Raw genomic sequence first — 25,101 nt, 5'->3', positions numbered from 1 at the left:
AAGGCACTCAAGTGACAACAGTGGTAATAATACCTCTCATGACAAATTAGTGACTGGAATATTATATTAGCTGGTTTGCAACATTAAGGCTGCAGAAGTTGAACTACAAATATACATGTGTATATTATATGCACCTTTAGTGTTGCTTTCACTGACTTCCCTATCTGAATCATAGGAGTGCCTCTGACACCTCTGTTTTTCAGTCCAGCTGAATACAGAAACAGAAAAATAATCAGTGGAATAGATTCCTGAAATCCCATTTTACTCCTTAATCACACAAATTCAATGAAAGGAAACTGAACTAAGATTTCTGGACTGAATAGAATAAGCAGTGAAGTGTTAGAAATGGGTGGTGTTGGCAGACAAATATGACCTCATTTGTTTGTATTTCATAAAACATAGAATACAACCATAGAATGGTTTGGGTCAGAAGGAGCCTTCAAAGATAACCTAGTCCATCTTCTACTAGATCAGGTTGCTCAGCCTGACCTTGAACACTTCTAGGGATGGGGCATGCACGACTTCTCTAGGCAACCTGTTCCAGTGTCTCAAGCGTATTAACTGCAACACTCAGCATGGCGTCATCCACAGACTTGCTGAGGGTGCACTCAGTCCTACTACGTCATTAATAAAGATATTGAACAGTGCCAGTCCTAATACAGACCTCTGAGGGACACCACTTGTTACTGATCTCCATTTGGACATTGAGCTTTTGACTATAACTCTTCAGATGCAGCCATCCAGCCAATTCCTTATCCATCTAACAGTCCATCCATCAAATCCATGTTGTGGGGGACTGTGTCAAAAGGCCTTAGAGCAGCCAAGGTAGATGACAGAAGTTGCTCTTCCCTTCCACCAATGCAGTCACTCCATCATAGAAGGCTGCCAGATTAGTCAGGCATGATTTGCCCTTTGTGAAACCATGTTGGTTGTTTCTAATCACCTCCCTGTCATCCATATGCCTTGACATGTCTTCCAGGAGGATCTTTTCCATGATCTTACCAGTCACAGAGGTGAGGCTGACTGGTCACTAGTTCCCAGGGTGCTTCTTTTTACTGTTTTTAAAAATGGGTGTGATATTTCACTTTTTCTAGTCACTGAGGACTTTGCCTGACTGCCATGACTTTTCAAATATGATGGAGAGTGGTTTAGTGACTACATCTGCCAGTTCCTTCAGGACCCTGGGATTCATCTCATGTGGTCCGATGGAATTGTATACATTCAGGTTCCTCAGATGGCCTTGAACCTGAACTTCTCCTATGGAGGGAGGGACTTTATTCCCCTAGTCCCTGCATTGGGGTTCAAGGACTTGAGAGATGTAGGAAGAGGAATTGCCATTGAAAACTGAGGCAAAAAAGTTGTTGAGTACCTGAGCCTTCTCCATGTCTGCTGTCACCAGATCCCCTGTCTCATTTATTAGGGTGGGGAGGAGGGGGTACAATTTCTTTTGTCTTCTTTTTGTGACTGAGGTACCTATGAGATAAGTAGCTCCAGTTTTGGGTGTAGACAAGTGTTTGCCTAAAAGTTTCACTACATCGGAAAATAATTTAGCTTTCTAGTTTGCTCCCAGATCCTAATTCTTTCATTCACTGCATGTTACCTCATCTGGTTTTGAGCAAATCAATTATTTTTCTCTGCTGCTAAGTATGTGTGCTCTTGACGATAGCTGCAATTGTAAAATCTGAATTATTGTATGGGACCTCAGGAGGTCATTAGTCCATCCTGCTGCTCAAGAAAGGCTAACTCCAAGTTGGGTAATTTACTCAGGGCGTTGCCTAGTAGAACTCTGAAAATCTCTGTGGATGGAGACTTCACATCACTTTAGGCAACTTGCTGTCATTCTTAAAAGCTGTCATGGAGAAGAATTTGTTCCTAAATACAGTAAGTATGTTCTTTACTGCAGCTTGCAACTGTTGCTTCTCATTTCTCTGCTCTACTGAGAGGAGCCTGGATCTGCCTTTTCTATATTTTCCCTCAATATTGAAACACAGTAGTTAGATTCCCCTTTAGCCTTTCCAACGCTGAAACCCATGTCCCTCAGCTGTCCTTTGTATCCCATGTGCTCCACTTCTCTTTCCATTCTAGTGAAAACCTGCTGGATTTACTCCAGTTTGCCACTTTCATTCCTGTACTGGGGCAGCCCAGGTGGACACAGTTCAACAAGACACACTTAAAAGTGGTAAATAGAGAGAAACAATCACTTCCCTCTACGTACTGGCTGTGTTTTTGCTAATATAGCCCACAGCATGGTTGGCCTTAATGACAGCAGGGGCACACAGCCCACATGGTCAACCTTTCTACCAGGACCTTCAAGCCCTTTTCTGCAAAGTTGTTCTATGCTTAGTCAGTTCCCAGTCTGTGAATCTACATTGGATGATATCAGTCCCAGACTTTTCTCTTTTTTAAATTAACTTCATGATGTTCCCATCTGCCTGTTCCTCAAGCTCAATGCTGTTCCTCTGACTGTGTTTTCCTTAGACTTTCCCTGGACTGCTTGCCATTCTCAATTTTCATGACAGCTACTTGAAAAAGAGGGGGGAGAATTCAAATGTGTTCTCTGTTTCCTATTCTGTGAAATATTAAGGAGAATAAAGATTTGAACAGAGGAAGAGAAATCACTGTCAGGGTGCAGTGAGGGTTGGGGGATCCCTGGGGGCAGGGTACTGGGGAATTCAGAGGCTCCTTAGGCCATTAGAGCAGCCAGGGTCCATCCCACTGCCCCCAACAAGAGAGCAGGGCATGCTTCAGAGAAGATGATCCATTTCTGTACCGACTCTAAAATCTCACAGCTGGTAATTTTGCCTAAGAGACAATGGGACCAAGCCCTATACACTTGCTTCATATAAGTGTCATTATTACTCCAAAGGATGATGAGTAATTACTATTGCTGTTTCGTCACATAGAGTGACCCACACTAAGTGATACGATAGACACAGTGATATAATTTAGCTTACAATAGAACATAACACATTCAGATCCAGATGGTCACTGAAAAAGAGAAGCTTTTAAATATAGCTAGTAAAAGCCCAACCTCACCTACATGATGATGTGGTTTAAGTGGCTGATTTCTGAACTCTAATGGAGCAATGGAAAGAGGAACAAAACACTGTGAATATCCTTATAATTTGTAATTATCTGCAAGAAACTAATAGCCAGAACTCTGCTATAGCATGTATCCTACAGTGATTGTAATTCTGACTGTAGGACTTATTAGCTGCAAAAAAAAATTGTTGCCCTTAGAGACAGCTAATCAAAAGTGTACCACTAATAAACATAGTGGTCCTAATGACAATTTATGACCAGCTCATGGTTATAAAGAACATTTTGCAGTTAATGGATGATGCTAAATGGAAAATAGAAAGTAAAGACTCAAAGAGAGGTATCAGATTTCAGAAAACAAGCTCCAAAAGTCATGCTGCCTCTGTTCATGTTGCTTTTAAGAATTAGCAGCAATATTCATTGCTGTGAAGTCATATAGATGATCAGCAGCTATTTAGAAAGCCAATCCAGGAAGCTGCAAGCATCCTTTAATTCCAACTAAATGTTATTTCAGTAATTGCCAGTTGTTAAAAATATAAATAATGTTCTTTTTACTTGTGATCAGCTAGAGAAATATCATGATAGACTACAAAAGTTATAGGAAAAAGCATACTTATTCTGGCTTTGGTGTTATAGCAGTTCAAATTGCAAGCTAGCATCAGTATTTTTTCTCATGGAGTCTGAAGGCACATAAATATTAAAATGCAATTTGAAAGTTTTGGCCAGGTCCCAGAACAGTATTGTTTATGCAGTGTTTGACAGTGCTATTCAAATAAATCAAGTAACAAATGTGTCATGATTACTGTTAGAGTGGAAACTGCAGCACTAACAACTATTAAGATAAATGATACCATGGGTGGAAAATATGAAAATATTTTACGGGTGCTCTGTCTCTGTGTGTATGGGTGTGCGTGCATGCACAATCAGCTGTCTCTCAGGAAAATTAAAACTGTATCCAGGGATGAATATTGCAAACATCCAGCTCTGTAAACAACCAGCAACGACAACGTATTCACTTGCTGTGCATGGAATAAAGTGGACTTATGCTTTGATTTTTCACTAAATCTTTGCTGGGGTTTGGGTAAGCTTGGCGTTTTTAAAATTATTTTTCCTTACAGACGGAAAGATTTTTGGCAACAATCAAAGAAATACAAGGACTTACTTGTTTGCCTATAGTCAGCCGTCTGTTTCTTTTTGTGGCAGCATGTTGTTGAGGGATATTAAATTGTAATCAAAAGTAGAGTATAAACTCCAGCAAAAAGAAGGCTAGAATTAGAGGTTTAGTGAGGGACTCTTCACAATTTAGTCTCCATCTCCACAATGTGGACGTCTACAGCTGAGCTATTCAGTTCTCTATATTGTCATGTGAGAGAAACAGGCATTTTTAGAGTAGTCATCTGACCTATTTGAGATGTTTAAATTTAGTCAATGTCACTGGGACATATACAATGAGCATCACTGAGCATCTGTAGGCAATGTTTGCAGTGATGTCACATATCTTTCCATACAAGGTCTGGACCATTGTTTGTTGTTCTGTTGTCTGTGGCTATATGGAGCTAACAGGACATAGGAACATATTTATCTTGTTATCTGTACAAGGAGCTCAGAAATTTCTGGTTAGTTGTCCTCACCTTCTGGTGTTATTAGGAGTATGTTTGAACCCAGCTAGCTGCAAATGAATGCAGATTTCAAGTGGTGAGCATCCCTAAAATGGAGGAGGTAAGTATGCAATGACTTGCTATATGTCTGACATGAATAAAAATAGAAAGTCAATGTGGATCATAGACCAGCAAACACAACATATTTTTTACTGTTGGTGGTAAAAGACCTCAGGCTTTGTATTGAGCTGACAGTGCAGGGTCTCAGAATTTGTCTGAGCTCACCTTGGCTTGCTCTGAACTGGGGTTGTTTCTCTGTAGTAACAATTATCTAGCCATAAGATGATGAATGAGGAATTGTGTTTTAGTTTAACTTTAGTTTGCAATGATAACAAGTACAAGTAACATTAGAAAACTGAGCACAACACCAGAGTAAAGGGGCAGTATAGATGAACAAAGTCTTTGAATAACAATTTTAACTGTATTATTAATTAGGCTTTCCTTTAATTATGTATATAATTACATGATTTGGATTAGATAGACTGTTAAAACTTTAATTGGACTAACAATAAATTCATAGCTCCATATGTATGGTGTGCTTTATTTTGGTCATAACAAGTCTTTTAGTATAACAGGATACTAATGAGCTTGAATAATTAGATATCAACAGCAGGTTTAAAAACAGAGCAATTGCAACTTAGCTTGGTCTATCTCTACTTTCAGCTTTGTAAATAATAATGAGAATAACATCCTCATCAGAAAATTGATTAGTGTATACAAAGTCCATTGACAAATTTTGTCATTAAGACATCTATGATGCAGTACATTGAAGAGTGCTCTATGAGCTTTGTTTTTTCATTGGTCTATAGTCCTAGTAAAGATCCTTTGGCCAAAAAGGTGAGAGTTATGGTTTCAAACTGATTTTGTAACCTAAGAGATCAAGGTCCTGGTTGGTGGGAAGAAGACATTGCCATTAGAGCCCACAGAAGACCTCAGATGATAGTCTGGATAAGCTGAGAATAACATCACCCTTGCACCTGCAGAAGAAATTTTGGTTACAGGCATGTATTACTAAAAGAAGATAGGACAAATGAATGCACAGCTCATCCTCAGTATCTCTATGTGTTACCATGGATCTACCCACACAGAAAAAAGGTCATAATCACTCTTAGTGGAATTGCCACACGCTCCATCAGCTGAGCTCAAACAAACCAGGGACAAACCAGTGGAGTATGCTAAAAAGAAAAGTGGAGGGGGGAGGGAAGACACATATAACCTTTCTGAAGAGTTTGAATACTGTGCATGTAACTAAAACTGTAGCACAACTTTACAGTGAAAAGCACTTATTAAGATTTTAATTAAAGTTGATGGAACATGTACAGAAAATGTGTAAGAAAATTAGGACTGCAAGAAGTGTTCAAAAATTTAAGCAGTTGTTTGAGACCAGATGGAAGACTGGAGAAGGCCAGGGCCAATAGTCCTGGCAATCCAGCAGAAATAGGTGAAAGCTGATATTTGGCCTGCTTAGGAAACTCTTTTGCCAAAGTAGGATTTCTATATGGGTGGGAAACATAATCCAGCCGTGGCGTAAGGTGCCACGGGCCTGAGCATGAATTTCCTCTGCACTATGCACTGGATAACTCAGGAAATGCTGTTTGTGATCTTTCTGTGCTTCAGCTAATGTGATGTTATATCTTATTTTAGACATGGAATCATGACTCACTGAATCATTTAGGTTGGAAAAGACCTTTAAGATCATCAAGTCCAACCATTAACCTAACACTACCATGTCCACCACTAAACCAGTTAAGGGTAGAGTCATAATTAATTTCATGCTTCCTGGCTTGGTGGTTGGGTTATTTTTTAATTAAAGTAAAACTAGGAATCATTAAGGTTGGAAAGGACCTCTAAGATCAACAGTCCGTCAACCCAACACCACCATGCCTACTAAACCATGTCCTAAAATGCCACATCTACAATTTTTTTGAACACATGTAACACACTTCATCCTGAAATGTTTTCAAGACTTTTGTTCATGATAGAAAAGATGCAATTTGGAACTTCCATTCAATTAACAATTATTATTTTGATTTTTTTTTTTCTGCAGTCATGCTACAGGAGGAAGAACTTGATATATTTGGAATTTAAGTAAATACATGCACATATGTATATGACCACATTTATTTCCTAGCAGTTCTTTATGTTAAAAAAACCAGTGATTTATTACGTAAATTGGAATAAATGGCTCCTTGGTATGCACTTGAGTGAAAAATTGTGAGTTGTATGACAAAATTTCCCTTTTAATGTAACTTAAAATAATCTTGAAAGTAAGCACGTTTCACTGAGGTGATGGAAACAAATGTGGAATAGATCAAATAAACATCTTGTACAATGAATATAGTTTGTTTGATATTTACATTGTGTTCCTGAGCCACCAATAAGGCCAAACAAGAAGAAAAGACTGATTTTAAACATGATCATGTAATTTTTGATCTCTGGAATCAGTTGCTCAGGCCACTTCAGAATGGTCATTTACATTCTAGAGTAATGAACATTTAGAATAATTTAAAGGCAAGTGGGTAATTCAGTGTTTATAGGCAGCTTAGTTCTTGGTCCCCATTTTACAGGACGCTGTAAGGGGATTGATTGCTGCTCACTGTAACTGACCATTGGAAATTGGTATTGCTATAAGTTTTCAACTAGCTAATCAGCAAAAATATGTAGGAAGCAAGTAAATCCATATACTGACTATGCTTCATTATGAAATGAAAAATAATTTTTCATCTTGGCTGATTGCTTATTTTATATGTATGCATATGCAAAATAGAAAATCAGACATAACATTGTGTCATCTTCTCTGCTCCTCAACTTATTGTGAACTGTTTTCATTTTTTTATGCTATAGCATAATTAAAATCAGTATAATATTTTCCTTTATGTCTATTCAACTTCAATTTTCTGCTCCTTTAATTGGCTTTTTCTTACTCAGTCTCTTGAAACAGCATAGGAGAATTATTTGTAATTCTTACCCAATTTTCTTTTCCAACCCCTGCACCTCAAAGGTTCATATCAGAGTATTATAACTTCTTGCCTTCCTCTTTTGCTGTTTTTGACATAACACAGAATTTAAACATGCACTTTCATTTCTTGCCAACAGACATCATCAGACAAAAGAGATATCTTTCAGTTTGGGTCTGCTGAGTGCTTTCATGGGAGGCCCATAATTTTTTTAACTCTTTTTGTTTATTTGTTTGGGTTTTTTTAAATATATAGGCTGCTATGTGTCCACTTGTCTATGAAGAGAAAACTACACTGTCTGTTGCTAATGGATATCTGTGAAATACAGTAGCCCTAAAAATCCCTAAAGAAAGGAGAAATGATTTTCAGTTCACTTACAGCCTGGAGACAAACAGAATTTTCTCATTTGTGAAAAAAAAATTGCAGTGGTTTATGTACTTTCTAATGCCTGCTGTTACAAAGCCAGAAACGTGTGCACTAAAACTTTTTGTGCACAGATATAAAATGTGTTTTCCTGAATTATTAATTCACATATCCATGAACTGCTGTGGTTTGAACATGCAAATACTCATGCAGAGGCACAGCAAAAGGGGCATGACCAATAAAGTGACGTTACAGAATGGTACTTAACAGCAGTCTGTACCCACTGAAAATATTTCAAACCTATTGCCAATAATAAACATAATTTCTTTACATAACTCTTCCTTTGCTTTCACTTTTTGTGAAATAGAAGTTTCCCTTGTAAGTTACTGAAAATAATGCTTCTTTCTCATTGTGCACTTCTATTATCAGTCCTGGTAAGAGAAGTTCTCAAAATCAACTATTATATATTTTACATCCCAACACTGAGGCATAATTCAGACCAGAGTCCTCCTGTACTGAACACATTCACATAGGTAAAGAAGATTAGTTATCCAATTAGCTCACAGAAAAGACCATACATAGATGAATCATCTCTATTTGCATCCAGTGACCATAAACGGAATCTAGTGTGACCACCTCAGACATAGACATCTGCAACTGATCAGAAGAATTCTCCCAAGACCTCGGAGGACTCTGAACTGTGATTCTGAAATTCCCTTTTCAGATGTTTCCTGGTCCTGGCTCAAAACCAATGAGTTTTCACCTATGAAGCCAATGAGGTACTTAAAGCTTTCTTACAAAGCTCAAAAAAATGTCTATCTGGTCTGGTCATACCCATCCTAATCACAATCAAAACCCAATCTCCACTTATGGCCTCCGGAGGGCCTGTTAGACATTATGAAGACACTTATGAAACACTCCCCGGTTCATTTTCACATGCCGTGGGAGTTGCCACTCAGAAACAGAGCTGGAAGGGATGCTTCTCTTTCTAGTGGCTATCTGCAATTCCCTTCTGGCAATCAGGAAACTAGCTTGAATCCCACCTCTGTCCAAACTGTGCGACTAGCCCCAAGTTCTTTATTTTAACAAGTATGATAAAACTGAGCTGTTGGCTTTTCTGAGGTAGAGAAGACTTTTTATGCCTTTCCTCCACTTGGTATCTAGGAGGATCCTTAGGATCACAGAGAACCAAGACTTTCCTTTTGGAAGGGTTGGGTCTTGGATTTTGCTCCAAGGACTCTTAAATCATGCCTGTATTAATAGGCAAATGTACTCTAGCATGGTCCTGCATATCCTGGTCTAACAGTTAGCTAGATGAAGGAACGCATTGAAACATACAGAACTTTTCTTCTGCATGAAGCCAGAATATGTATGCAAGGACCAGATAAGGATTTAACCCTTTATTTCCAGTGCTGTTGAAGTTTTGCATATGCTTTGGATTTATGCAGATATGGTATGGGAAATAGACAATTGGATGTGCCCAACTACTTAGGCAGGTAAAGTCACAATCAGTTGCAATTTCAATACATACAGCTTAACTGTGTTTCAACAAGGACATTTTCTGTAATTCAAATAGCAGGATGAAGTTGACTTTCTTCAGTTTCTCAGTCTGACCAATAAGTGGTCGTGGAGGCTGTAAGAAAAACACATTCTCAATTCAAACAAGACTTTGCATCATGGAATAAGGAATTATGGTATAAACATCATGCCTATGCAAGGAAAAGTCTTTGCCTGACCATTTTGATAACTTCCAATACCATTGTAAAAAGTTTGCTATAATCTATATATTCTTTGGTCTGATAGTAAATAAATGATTTCTCCATCAAAAAAAAAAAAAAACCAACCAACCAAGCAAACAAACAAACAAACAAACAAAAAAAACCAAGAAGAAAACCCCACCAACAACCAAAACCCAACCTTTTTTTTTTTTTTTTTTTTAAATAAATAATTTGGGAATATATATGTCTTGTAGCAGAGCTTACTGGGCTTGTATTAGCCACATATGCACTCCTTATTTTATTCCTTATCCTTTTTTAGATAGCTTTATTCAGTTCACACAAAAAAGATCAAGTTGATCTGTTGCAGGTGACAAACAGTCATTACATGAAATGTTACTGACAGGAAAAAGCTAAAGACAATAGTGTACCTTGCCAATATTACAAAGTTAGAAGACTAGAGTCTGAAAACCTTGTATTGAAGGTTAATGTCATGCCTTAATGAAAATTTTTTGAGGTTTATGACTAAAAAATCCAGATGGTAAAACAACACCTCAGGTGAAGGAATGAGCCCACCTCATATCCTGTAATAATCCCAATGTATAATTTAAAATGGCACACAAAATGGGTTTCCATTTCCAGCTCCCTCATAATTCTACATAATTAAAGGTTTGATAATGTATAAAAGCTATTAAATGCAATGTTGAAATCCTCAGAGAGTCATCTTTTTACTATGATATTTGAAAATATCTGTGGTATATTATGTGTAGTTCTGTAAATGATTTACATTTTTCATAGCTGCTTTCATTAGCAATTTTCTTCTTCTAATGGCTGTATAATTAAACCATAATGGGATATTTAGGCTTATGTATATTCATGAAGAAGTAGTTATAACAAAACAAACTATAATTAACTATGACCCCCAAAAAAACATTTTTGTTTATACACCAATTTTTATTTTTCCACAGTCCGTATTTTTTCCTGCAGAGAATAATACTGACAAAAAGTATTGAATATGGACTTTCAAATCCACATGAGGTCTTTGTGGCTACAGGTTTATTTTCAGCATGGTTTGTACTAACTCTGGCTAGAGTAATATCTACTACTTGGGTTTGTGTACTATTTCAGTGATCTCAGTACACATAAGGGGGCCCATTATTGTCTAGTCCAAATATACACAGTGGAAAAACTCCAGGTGATTTGTATGATACTTCATTTACTTAGCCCATGGTGCATAATTAGCTGCTTCAGTATCTTTTCTAGCATACTGAATTTAAAATAGTATCCACTCAAATTTTGCACCATTCTCTCATGACAGTATTTTGTGATCTACCAGCTCTCGTAACCTCCAGGTCAGTAAAAAATAGGACACTTCATGTTTCCACTCCTTCCCAGTGCACTGCGGAGAAGCATGAGCTCTGCATATAAATGGGAATTCATGGCCTCCTGGCTTTTCTGCATGTAAAATATCGAGCTCATTAAATTCAAGAGAACGTTGTCTTGACTTCAGAACTTCCATTGACTTCCGTGGTGCCAGGATTTAATCTTGTCTCTTTTTTGCATATCTGCATCTGAGTTTGCAGATGCAACCCTGAATTTCAAATTCATTTTCATATCAAATCACTAGTCATGGATTTTCAACATTAGCAGAACAAACAAACAATGTGAGTAATTAATTTATTTATTCCTTGGCATTTCTCTTGTGGTGGGCTTTTAATTTTTTTTTTTATTATTATTTAGAAATAACTATTTCAGAATACTTGTTTTTATGGATTTTTCCTACTATTCAGTGTGGTAATAATAACAATACTTATCAGAATAATAATTAGTAGTAATAATTAATTCTTTCTGTTTCAAGGTTCATAGAATGCCTGGATTTCCGAACTGTGCTGTGCAGCCAGACATGAAAGTGATATAAAAGGCCTTTTACTCCCTGAAGAGGCATCCATCCATCCAGCACAGCATTTGCATGGAAATGGTTGCAGCATGCAAATAGCCCTGTCTGAGAAGCAAATGAGTAAACAAAACGCATGAACCTGATAGAGTCACATTCCAGTGTCGAATCTGTAAATAGATTCAGAGATAATTCTTCAAATTATGTCCCCTGTTTTGTGTGATAGAGATAACTTCTCCAACCAATGCAAGAACCCAGGTTAACTCAAACTTTTATCAGGGAAAAGGAGGTGTTAGTTTTGACCCAGGTGAGTTTTTCAGAAAGTAAGAATTTTTTTTTTCATTGATACTGTTGGCTCACGCTACCTTAAGGTGACTGTGGCATTATAGCACTGGTCTCCACGGCCACGCACCTCATTACTTGTTCCAAATCAGCTCCCACACAGAACAGTGCATTCAGCACAAGCAGGGATAGAGCAAAGTTTCCCATGCCTTAGCCTGAATTGCTACTCTCTTGAAACTTCATATAAGGAATCTTACACTCTTCACAGAACACTTTTTTGTCTGATTAGAAATTTGTAAGCACAACAAAGGCTACGGACATCAAAGACTAACATAAGGCTGTAAACATGAGACGTGATTAGGTTTTGTAAGTTTATCTTCATTAAGATTACCGGAATGTTATTTCTGGAATATGTTTTCTATAAAGATTTGCAATATGAGAAAGATGCAGTTCTGTGATACTTCTTCAATATTTCTTGTCTGACTTGATGTTCACCTAGACAGATTGGAACTTTTCAGCTGAGGAAAGGACATGAGACTTGGAAAAGATTTGATATACGGATGATGTTGGCAAAAACAACGACATGATGTATAACAGAGATACCATGAGAGGCATGGAGAAAGGGAATAGACAACAATTGTTCACTGACTTTTCTGAAACAAAAACAAGGGTATCAAATAAAAGTTGGAGGCGGGAAGTTCAAAACAGATGCAAGAAGTTATTGTCTTTGTTATCCTTGTATCTAAAGCTGTGGAACTTGCTGCTGTTTCTTCTTATGGATGTTTACAGGGGCTCAAAAATGCACTGAAAATTTCTGTAGAAATGCAGCCCTTTCAAAGTTTCAAAATGAAATCACATTTCACTTCAGTACTGAATATTGGGATGCATGGGTGGGGTTATGGCTGTTTTTCTAGTCTCATTTTCAGATGCTTGTAAAATCTAGACACATGCTGAGAAAGGTAACTGAGGACACAAGGTTTTGTTTTGGCTTGTTACTGTTTTCTGGCATATGTCTAGGTTGTGATTTTCAGAAATAATAGATGAATAAAACGCCAGCTGACTCTGAGCTGTCTTACATACATTCTTCTTGAATCAAAATGAGGTCCTACACTGCATAATAATGTATAGAAGTTGAATTTTTGTTTATTTTTGAGTTAGGGTTTTTGGTTTTTTTTTCTTAATGCTAGGCAGGTTGGCCACCAATTTTTAGTCAAAACTCTTTTTTGAACACTGGGAAAAAAAATGGTGTTTTCAGGTATTTGTACATCTAATATTTTTAACAAGTGAGAATGGAAATTTATTACCTTAATCACAATGAAAACTAGAGTATTCTGGTCCTCAGATTTCTCTCTGGTATCCCACAACACTTGTAGGGAGCCCGAGATGTGAACTTCTGCTTCTATAGCCAAGGGCCCTCAGGCTGACTTCTGTTATCGTGCATAAAAGACTTCTGGCTGCCATGATAAATCATTTCCATTAACTTAGAGGTAAGACTGTGGTAAACTTTGGGATAGACAGTTCAGTGAGAGCCTTGTTTAGAAGAGGTTGCTTTACTGAGTACATACATTGCAACTCCTTTAGTTTAGCTTGGTGGCTTCTGAACAGAGGTAGTTGAATCTGAGTTGAGATTTGTCCAAAGCTTTATATTTCCTGTAGATGTTTTTCTACAAAAAAAATTCTTTTTTTTTTCTTTATCATATTCAGAAAAAAAGTAAAACAAATTCCAGTAAGGTGAAGGTAATCCTTACATCACAGATAGTCCTGCTTCTGATTTTATCAAACTATACGCACACCATTATTCCCTAAAACACTAGGTATAGTCACAATAATATCATGTCCTACTGCATTTAATTCAGTAGACAGAGTAGAGTTGAGAGACAGAAATAATTATTGGCTCCTTTAGCCACATTTCTGCTATTGTGAGGTGATTTTTTCTTCCTCTCTTTCGTTCCTAATATCAATACCTCAAGAATATGAGGTTTATTTAAGGTGAAAGCAATATCAGGAGCCCGCAAAACCAAAACAATATGTGAAATCAAATGTGATAAATTGCAATAAGAAGGCTATGTTAGTAGTCTCTAACTCAGGAAAATTAAATTCTCAGGAACGACGATGAAAATTAAATTCTATCTATTGTACAAACCTGAAAAACTAAAAGAAAGGATCAAACCTGAAAAATGTATGTTCACCAAACAATGCAGATGAGTTAATTTGGAATTAACAGTTAAATGACCCCCATAAAGTATACTGTGGCATATATATAAGTAATTACCTGAAATATGAAATTATGTATGTATGCATTTTTTTAATATAATTATCTTTTTGAGGTTGGCAGTGTGGTTTAGGACAAAAATTTTCAGTGGTTATTTTTAATTAAGCCCAGAATTACCCTCTCCATCTAATGCTGTTGGTATCTTTTCCGTTGAAAGAGTTCTTCATAGCAGACCTCCTTTTAAGCAAATGCTTATTTAGTTAAATAGTAATAACTTATATGAATGCTAGTCAATCATTAGTAAATAAGGCACCAATTTTCACAGAGACAATATTCATAATCTTTGTCTCTAGCTATAATTTAAACTGACTGCTATCTGTGGATGAAATGACATGCTTATTTACAGAGAAATTACTCTTGACCTTAGAAACATGGTGGTAAAAATTACATTTTAAACCTGTGGAGCATTTTCATAGCATTTTTTTACCAAAGGGTTGATGATCTTATATATTATATTATATACATCTTATATGTTCCAATTTAGGAGACAGGATTCGGTATGAATCCACTAGAAAGAATTAGAATAATTTTTGCTTTAGAAGAAGAATCGTGTAGCAAAGTCAGCTTTATTACTTCCACAGAGTATTTAAATAAATGTTAGCCAGCTGGCAGTTCACGTCTTTCCAGGAACATCATAATATCTATTGATATCAATAGTGTTTAGTGCAATAAAACAGTTTTCCTCTTCTAACTTCCACATGAAGCAGAACATCAGTTAGCTCCTGAATTACCCTCAGTCTAATGTGAGTCACTTTTGAGGACGCACCTGGAGTTTAGAGTCATGTTTTAGACTTTCCAGCACTGAATTGAGTCCAGTGGAAGGCCACTGAGATATTTAGGGAACTCAAGCATATAAAGGGAAGCCAAGTATGTTGTTTTTTCTCAGCTTGGAGGAGAGAAGAGAAGGCTAAGGAAAGGCTCTAATTGTTATCTTCCTTTATCTACAGTGAATTTAAGAGAAGTGGGAACCAGAGTCTTCCCAGAGGTGTGCAGCAAAAAGCTGCAGTAGGGGAGATTCTGATTGGGTATAACAGAAAAAAAATTGTGAAGAAAGTTGTTACAATTGGGGACAGGTTACCTGGAAAAGTGGTCAAATCACCATCTGCATAAATTTTCAGAACTTGATTTGGCAAGGCCTTAAGTGACCTTATCCAACTTTGAATTTAGGGTTTGAGCAGAGATTAAAGTTGTTGATATCCAGAGGTCCCTTCCAACCTAACTTATACTATAATTCTGAGCAGGATACCATGCAGCCAAATTTTAGTCCAGATATTCAATCAAATAGTTCATATTCCCTTCAATAAGACAGACATATCTATTACTGGACATGTGAGAAAAAGTCTTTCCAAGCATGTTTTGGGTTTGTATTTCACTGCAGACTTCATTTTAATTTAGTATCCATGAACATCTTTCTCTATAGATCTCCAAAAGCTTTTCTAAAACACGACAATGGGGACTGTGAAGATTGGAGCAGAAATAAAGAAGTTTACTAAGCACAAAGATCAGTCTACAAAAACACATAATCTGCGCTGGTCTACACTTCTTTCAAACTTTGGAAACAAATGTCTGCTTTAGAATGCTTGGAAAGTACACTTCGTTAATCATAGAATCATAGAATATCCTGAGTTGGAAGGGACCCACAAGGATCATTGAGTTCAGCCCCTGACTCTACACAAGGCATCTTAAATTTAAACCATATATCTAAGAGAGTTGTCCAAATGCTTCTTAAACACCAACAGGCTTGGTGTCATGTTCACTTCCCTGGGGGGCTTGTTCCAGAGCTTGACTACCCTCTCAATGAAGAAGTTTTTCCTAATATCCAATCTGATATTAATTATCCAATTAATTTCATGAATCATCTTATCTTGGTCAGGCCTTCGGGAATACTTCAATCTCAAAATCTGCTCAAAGAGTTTACAGATGGGGAAAATAGCACAACTCAATGAATAACGATTTGCTGGTTCTTCATTTTGTTCTGCTGGAAGCTTGAAGTGTGGGTATTTTGGATTTGTTCTTTGTGAGTGTTGAATAACTGAGGTCTACTGTGTCAGCTCAACATTTTAGCAGAGACTACAAAAGCAGAGGAAACAAGAGGTACCAAATTCCTTTTAAATTAAAAATGGTGATATGAAGAGGATTTTTGGAAGCAAATCAGAGCTGCTACAAGGGTTAAGAGTGATGATTACTGTCATATCTGAATCTTTAATGTTGGGGAAGTGATGAACATCTAAGAGTAAGGAGAAAGTTGCTGGTTTGGATTAAAGGGTCTCAGATTACTCAGAGCACATTATAAATCTAAACATATTCACTTTTTTCTCAGTACTTACTAGGTAGCCACCATAACCAAAAGTAGTACTGTGCTTTTGGAACAACTGCTCTCATCATAAATAAGTTACCTCTCTTCTACAAACTAAATCCAGCCACTTCTGTTGTGAAACATGGAAAAGGTTCAAAATCATAATTAATTCAGTGCCAGAAGTTGCCATAAAATGGAAAATAAAGAGAATGTTAGTGGGATTTTGATAACTATCTGACCAGTTTCACTTCTGTTTGGGCAGATAACGTTGCACCAGTCATCTTTGTTTTTAGAACTACGTGTTCATTAAGCATTTTTTCAACATGGCTAAGCTACTTTTATTCCAATATTAAAAACAAGTCAAAGGCTCAGGGAGAAAAATGTTTTCAGAGACTTTTACAATCACAATAGTAATATGTACAGATGTTTCCCCATCAAACTCATTTGCAGTCTGAGAGCTATTGAAGATGTCTGCTATTGATATAAATTGCCAGCGGAATATGTTAGTATCAAAACTGTTATTATACGGAGCCAGAAACCGGAATTACTGCAGCCCAGATAAAGACAGAAAATTGGTGTTCTGCAGAAAAACAATTCATCCTTAAAAGATCATAAAGTATCTAGTGTCACTGGTTTTGTTCTCCCAACTTTGTAGCAAACTTCTGTGTGCTTGTGTAGCAGTATTAAGCTACACACATATACAAGTGAGAATATAAATAGATCTACACATTCATATACATTTATACACTAATACCTACATATTGTGTGTTCATTTCATACTCCCTTCTCTTCTGATGGTCTTCTTTTCTCACTTTCCCTATATTTATTTCTTGACAGACACATTTTACTTTTCCCCTTTGAGATATTCCAATTAAAGACTCAGATTTTTTCTGAAAATTCTCTGGGGAAAAATCAAAAACAATCATGAACCCTATACTCTATGAGATAATCAGGTTTTGACAGTGCCTGAGATCATCGCTGAGGACAAATTCAACACTGTGTGCAATTGCTAGTATGGAAATAGATGGACCAGATAATTTCATGCTCTAAGAAAAACTCTATTTTTGTGTCAGCCCCATCCCCAATCTTCCACATTGAATCGTGAAAGGTCAGCAACTTGCAAGGTATTATGTATAGTCATGACAAATGTGAGTTTGGTTACAAGGAAGATGACAATGATGGTTATGGCTGTTATTTTAGCTTTTTCCTCCCTTTTTTTCAGTCTGATTCTGAAGATATATCATAATTCAGCAATTTACTTCAAACTTCAGGGAATCTTTGGAAAGGCAGAGTAACGTTTAACATAGAAGTGCTAGAGGAAAACTAGCTCCACAACTCATATTGTGGCTTTATGATACAAATTTAGATATCAGATTTTTTAAGAAGGGCATTAGGTTCACACAATGGAAAGGCTACGGTCTAACCCATGAGGAATTTTTCAGTGAACTAGTGAAAATATAGATCAACAGTTCAGTACTATTTTCGTGCTGTGGAGATACACACCAAATTGTGCATAGTGCTATAAAAAGAGCATACTGCATCAAACGCTTGTTAACAATGTCATGTAGATAAGAGTATCATAAATCTGAGTTTGAAAGGCAATGAAATGGGATGAGTGATAGATCACTTAAACTGTTTCAGCACTGTGAAGAACATGAAAATATGACTGGCAGAACTGAAGGTTAGGTAATGCACTCAAATGAACAACAGCTAGAGTTGTAGTAGAGTCTTCACAGTAGAGAAGGGTTGTGCTGAAGAAAACTGACCGACTGACACCAGATGAGATCTTAGAGATGTGCAGCTCTGTTGTCAGCTCAGCCACTGCCTTGTGGTGGGAGTGGAGACAAGTCATTTAACTTCTCTAGTGTCATTTCTTCATCCATAGCATGGAGCTATTGAGATGGCTTTCCTTCTAGAGCTGCCTACAGAACCACAGTCCTGTGAAATCAAAGCATATCAGAAATTGCTGAATTCTCTGAAAATATGTGTTTTTGAGGAAAACAAAGGAAGAACACTGTGAGAAAGTTTAAAAACCTGACTATATCTATAGATGCTGATTTTTTTACATTTTGATTAAATGTTTGAATTTGGGGTTTTTTAAGCATATGAAGCCATTTTTAATATTTTAAGTGGTGTCAATATGTTTGCTCTGTGCTTATGATTTTCTACATTTAGCCCCTTTAGAATCAGGGTAAAAAAAAAATGGACAATTCACAAGACCTTCACAGATTCATGGCCACTCTCACATTATTATCATTAAAGTTTTATTTACCTGGAAAATTCATCCACCACCAACACCAGCTGAAAGAAATAGTCCCTTTTTTTTTTTTTTTTTAATGCATATTGGAATAAAAACCACATCAATTTTGTGAAATGGTGTTATTATAGAATAGAGTCATAGAATCATAGAATCATTTAGGTTGGAAAAGACCTTTAAGATCATCCAGTCCAACCATTAACCTAACATTACCAAGCCCACCACTAAACCAATTAAGGGTAGAGTACCAATTTCATGTTTCCTGGTTTGGTGGCTGGATTATTTTTTAATGAAAGTAAAAACTAGGAGTCATTAAGATTGGAAAAGACCTCTAAGATCATCATTCCAACGATGAACCCAACACCACCATGTCCACTAAACCATGTCCCAAAGTGCCACATCTACCCATTTTTTGAACACTTTCAGGGATGGGGACTCCACCACCTCTCTGGGCAGCCTCTTCCAATGCTTGACTACCCTTTCCGTGAAGAAATTTTTCCTAATTTCCAACTTAAACCTCCCCTGGCGCAGCTTGAGCCCATTTCCTCTTGTCCTATTGCTAACTACTTGGGAGAAGAGACCAACACCCACCTCACTACACCCTCCTTTCAGGTAGCTGTAGAGAGCGATCAGGTCTCCCCTCAGCCTCCTCTTCTCCAGGCTAAACAACCCCAGTTCCCTCAGCCGCTCCCCATCAGCCCTGTGCTCCAGGCCCTTCCCCAGCTCCGCTGCCCTTCTCTGAACACGCTCCAGCACCTCAATGTCTTTCTTGTATTGAGGGGCCCAAAACTGGACACAGGATTCCAGGTGCGACCTCACCAGCGCCAAGTACAAGGGAACAATCACCTCCCTCCTCCTGCTGGCCACACTATTCCTGATACAAGCCAGGATGCTGTTGGCTTTCTTGGCCACCTGGGCACACTGCTGGCTCATGTTCAGCCGGCTGTCGACCAACACCCCCAAGGTCCTTTTCCGCCAGGCAGCTTTCCAGCCACTCTTCCCCAAGCCTGTAGCGTTGCATGGGGTTGTTGTGCCCCAAGTGCAGGACCCGACACTTGGCCTTGTTGAACCTCATACAGTTGGCCTTGGCCCATTGGTCCAGCCTGTCCAGGTCCCTCTGCAGGGCCATCCTACCCTCGAACAGATTGTCATTCCCACCCAGTTTGGTGTCATCTGCAAACTTACTGAGGGTGCACTCAATCCCCTCATCCAGATCATTGATGAAGATATTAAACAAGGCTGGCCCCAGAACAGAGCCCTGGGGAACACTGCTTGTGACCGGACACCAACTGGACTTGACTCCATTCACCACAACTCTCTGAGCTCGGCCAGCCAGCCAGTGTTTAACCCAGCAAAGAGTATTCCCGTCCAAGCCATGAGCTGCCAGCTTCCTTAGGAGAATGCTATATGAACCTATTATACAGGTTTCCAGCCTTTTTATTCAGAGGTCTATGAGAAGAAAGACTTTGGTCACATTACTAAGTGACCCTGTAGGCAACTGCAGAATCAGCTCCTTTGTACCAATAATGATCTTAGCATATAAGTAGTGCTAGGTATCCAGAATCCTGAAGAGTTAAGAGCTAGCAACTTTTAACCTTTCCTCTAAGGCTGCAATCTCAAACTTTGAACTTTAAAATTTAAATAAATATATGTGTGTGGTGGTGGGGTGGGGGGTGGAAGGGGGTGGAGGAGTATTCCTTTTTCTAACTTTTTAAGTAGTTCTCCATCCAAATTTTGAGCTGAACTTTATACTACTTATGGCATTTTCATTGCCTGTGTTGTGCATGCAGGCCTTCAGCTTGCTGATATCTGGAGAGTAAGCTATGTCTGGAAAATACACTGTAGGATTAATAGACATTTCTACCTACATGATTTTTTATAAATGAAAATTTCTTCAGCAGACACTGAACAAAAATGTTCTTCTAGAGACAATTTCACACAGGATTTTCTTTACAGGTAAGATGAACCAGGAAATAGATATAACAGGAAATTCAGAGTTAAGGCTAAAGATAATGAAATCCAGTTATCTAAAGCAGTGGTTTTCAGCCTAACACCTAATGACCTTTAGAAATTAATGGATTACTCTGAAGGGCTCTGCAAGAAGTAGGTAACAAAAGGAAGCCCACTGTATGACACCTAAAATCCACTATATGATGATACACACCTTAAAAGAATTAGAGGAGCACAAATTGAAAAAGGTTGAAAACCTATGATTAGAAAGTAAAGAATTAATATTAAAGCTTTAAACCAATCTTAAATCTGTCCTATGTGATAGAAGAATCCAGATATACGGGTGTTACTGTGACTTTATAGAATGTCACTTATTTTGATAACATGAATCAATGAATACTTCTTTTCAGAATTAGCACTTGTACCACTGCACAGTGACTTTGTACTTTTTATATTCTTCTGAGAACAGTGGGACTCTAAAAAAGGTTCATCATTTAATGTGCCTTTTTGTATTTAAAAAAAACCCAAGAGTTTTATTTAAAGGTGTGTTTGCTTTTTTTTTTTTTTTTTAACTTATATGAAATGATTAAGCATGCAATAATTAATGACAGAACTGTCTCTAAGCAACTGGGACAAATACAACACAGGCCACAGATCAGAACTGAATTATCTGACAAGCTACATTCCCAGAGTGTTAATAACCTGGAAGAGTTGTGTGGTATCAGAGCTATTTTAAAAACATCAAGGTCCTGCTTTAATTTCATACTAATATTTAGAGTGTATTTCAAGTCAGAAATACACAGACCTGAGCACTGCTGGAAATAGATATCTAATTGTCTTGAAAATTCATTCAGAACATTCAGAATTATGTGTTGTTTTATTGGTCTTGGGAATACTGCTGCTTCTAGATTAATGAAATTATTATCTTTCCAGTGCAGAGAAAAAAGAAGAAACTTTTAAAACCTACTCAAAGACAAACTTAAACAAAAATACTCAAAGATATTTTAAAATATTACATCATGGTGCTTTCTTTCCTGGTTGCAGACTTACAGCTCCCATTGACATTAATGAATGCCGCAGATGGGCTCAGAGAGAGCACAGCTGTCTATCTAGGCAAAAACTCTGGAGGTGTGTTAGAACCAAGATATCTTTAAGGTAAATCTGTGCTAAGAGCTTCACAGTCAATTAATTAACCATGTACTGAAAAAGAGTCAAGTGCCTGGAAACTTGAAGATAAATAGGGCCTAAAACTCAGGAGATTTCCATCTAATCTCTTGCAAGTCCAACTCTGAATGCTCATGGTGTAAAGATACACGTCATCATCATATGCTTCAGATGTGAAATGTTTTGTTTGAGCAAGAGAAAGAATGTGAATGTAAAATAATGAAAATAATGACCTTCTAAAGATAGCTAGTCTATTCCTCTGCTCTTCTAAGCTTACCCCTTGCACCGTCAATTCTCTAGACTTATCCGTTCATTAAAGATGAGAGGATTGTTGTTTCAGTCAGACCATTTGAGAATTTAAGTTAATCCATGTTAAATTGCCATGAAAATTTAAAAGTAACCACTAAATAAGTCACATGGGCATTCCATAATCTTTTTATACCTTTGTGCTCTCTCTCATTTTCCACTCCTGCATTGTGACTTATATGGGTATACTCTCATGTTAACAGCTCAGTTTTCCTGTTCAAAACATACATGTTTTGTACAAGCTTAATGCCTTCAGAAAGGTGGGTCTTCCCAGTGGGTATCCTAAATCATCAGGTTTCCAAACAAACTGCCTTGGGTTCTGGAGTTCTCTCTTTTACTATTGACTGTGGATAGGTTGTTAACTTCCAGCTTAAATTAGGAGCTTTCTTTTAGAAATATTAAGTTTGGTGACATGACCAACTTTTTTAACTGATAAGGTGTTTAATCTCCAGTTTTTAAGAGTACATATAAAAAAATAATCTCTACATTTCCAATGTCTGAAAATTGTGACCCTATTTTTGTAAATAAGTACAAAGTTTATAAAAAGTCCTGAGGAACTACATAAAAGTACTCATATCTGCACTCCTGAAGGAGTATAAAATTATGCTGAATAGGTCAAGATTTTTGTGGTAGGAGTCATCCTGCCTCATGTTAGAAACCTACAGTGCAGAGGTCTCTATATGAGCTAGCTGTCCACATCCCTTTTGTATTCAATACATCTGGCCAAATTCAGTTAGCTAAGATTATGTGAGATGAATCTGCCCTTAATTTAGCTAGGTTTAATTTTTCAATACAACCCTGGAGCTGTCTTTTCATATGAAAATAAGGGAGCTTCTGCCTTACATAGGTGTCTAGGAGCCAGAAGTCTGCCCATGGCCATGTTCAAAGTCATCCTCCAGTGTTCATGCCCCCAGGCCACCAGGAGTCACATCAAGGGACCATGGGGAGTATCTTTCACCCTTCAGAACTTTTCAGAAAAAATCTAATTTTCTCTTCCAACAACCTTAGGATTGCTATACTAAAGGTTCTTCCTAATCCAATATACTGACAGCAAACTGCTGGAGATACTTGAAACATAAGCAATAAGGATATACAGAGTGACTGATTCAAACTGACGTGCCTTTGCCTTTCTTACAAAAAGCAGATTCACTCTTTTTGTTTCAGTTTGGCACAGAAGAAGTTTGAAATCTAAAAAAAAAAAAACCCCAAACAAAACAGGACAGGAAGTTCAATTTGTTTCTGGCGTAATTCTGTCCTGAATTGTATTAGAGCCTCCTGAAGAGAATTCCTTTAATTGACTCTTTTTTGACAAGTCATATCATTTTAAATTACCATACTGCTCTCATGTTGCTCATTAAATAGGAGATACAATGATAAAGTAGATGCAGCAAATTAGTAATGAATACATTATTTATGTCTTCTTAAAAAGAAGAGTGATCTGCAAGTTAACATTGTTGGGGAATTAATTTTTAATTGGATGTGGTCTTACTGCTCTTTGCATTTCACCTCAAAAGTTTTAAATAACCATTTCTTAGTTCAAAGTTCATCTGTCAGAAGTGGTAAAAATGGGCAAAATAAGGGTACGCTCCTATAAAATATCTGTGCTGTGATCACGGGAACCTGTTAGAGTTCTGCAATAAATTATTTGCAGAATGAAATCCAGAACCATGAAATCAGCAGATAACTTATTCATATGCTCAGCCTTAAGTCTGGGACAGATTTACAAATACAATAAAGTGCTGAGGTATTTAAATCTTGTTTTCTCCCAATAACATCTAAAGAATTGCCATGCAAGGCTAAAGTTTTTTCCTAATCCAATATACCTTTTGACAACAGGAGATACTTGGATTGTAAAAGAAATAGGCTTATGCAGACAGATTCTTCTCTGGGGAGATTCTCTTTGTAATCAGCAGTTTATGGAATTTCTGAATACCGGTTTATACATGCAATTGTATTTAACTGTCAAAAGGATGGACCAATTTTACATGAATTTGCAAAATCCATTTCTAATCCATTTAAACATTTGTGGGAACTTCCTGGTAATTTGTTACTTGTTTCTATGCACATTTTTCTATAATGTGATCTAAAAATCCCCTGACTATTTGTTGAACAATACATACAGCTCATCCTCCATAAAAACAAGATGGAGATACACCTTGCTTTCTTTTGTAATGACTAATGATGTCTAATGACCATTAATGAATTTTATTCCCTGCTGTGGCCTTATGGTCTTTTTGTTTCTTCTTCATTTTCAACAGTTGCGTTCACATTTATAATACATTAGAAAGCATACTGAATATTCACAACATCTACTTCAATATTTTAAAACATAGGCACATATTTTTTACATACAGACACACACAAAAACAGACACACACACATATATATTTGTCTTAGTGCTGCTTACCAAACTCAATAGTTTTATTACTTCTTTGCCTGGTTATTCCAGCAAGATCATGAAGCAACACCAAATATAAGGGGATCAATTTCACTCAAGTACCTTTGAGCATGTTGAATGATTCATACTTTCTACGGGATGTGATAACATTGCCATTAGTTTTAAATATACTATAAAATCAGTGTATAGAAGTTCTGTATAGCAAATATTATGTGAGGACCATGTAATTTCTCACTAAATGCAATGTCTCAATTAAATCTGTTCAGCATCACAAAAAAAGAGCATACTCTATATATGTTTATTTTTCATTTGAATTGTTACTGTCACTATTAATATTTCAGACATGTCATAAATATTTTAGAAAGTAAGTTTTCTTTATGTTTATAGACTATGGTAGATGTTGCATAATTTAAGGCGGAAAAAATACATAAATATAGAGGTATTTATTAGAAGCACATAGTCTTAGCCTCAGAAAATGTCCATATGCACTTTCTGTGAAACTTATTCTGTATGAAGTTTATCTTTTCTCCTTTACTCATTTACCTTACTT

This window comes from Pelecanus crispus, chromosome 4 (genome assembly GCF_030463565.1).
Source record: "Pelecanus crispus isolate bPelCri1 chromosome 4, bPelCri1.pri, whole genome shotgun sequence".
Classification (NCBI taxonomy): domain Eukaryota; kingdom Metazoa; phylum Chordata; class Aves; order Pelecaniformes; family Pelecanidae; genus Pelecanus; species Pelecanus crispus.
This window is presented reverse-complemented; position numbering follows the sequence as displayed.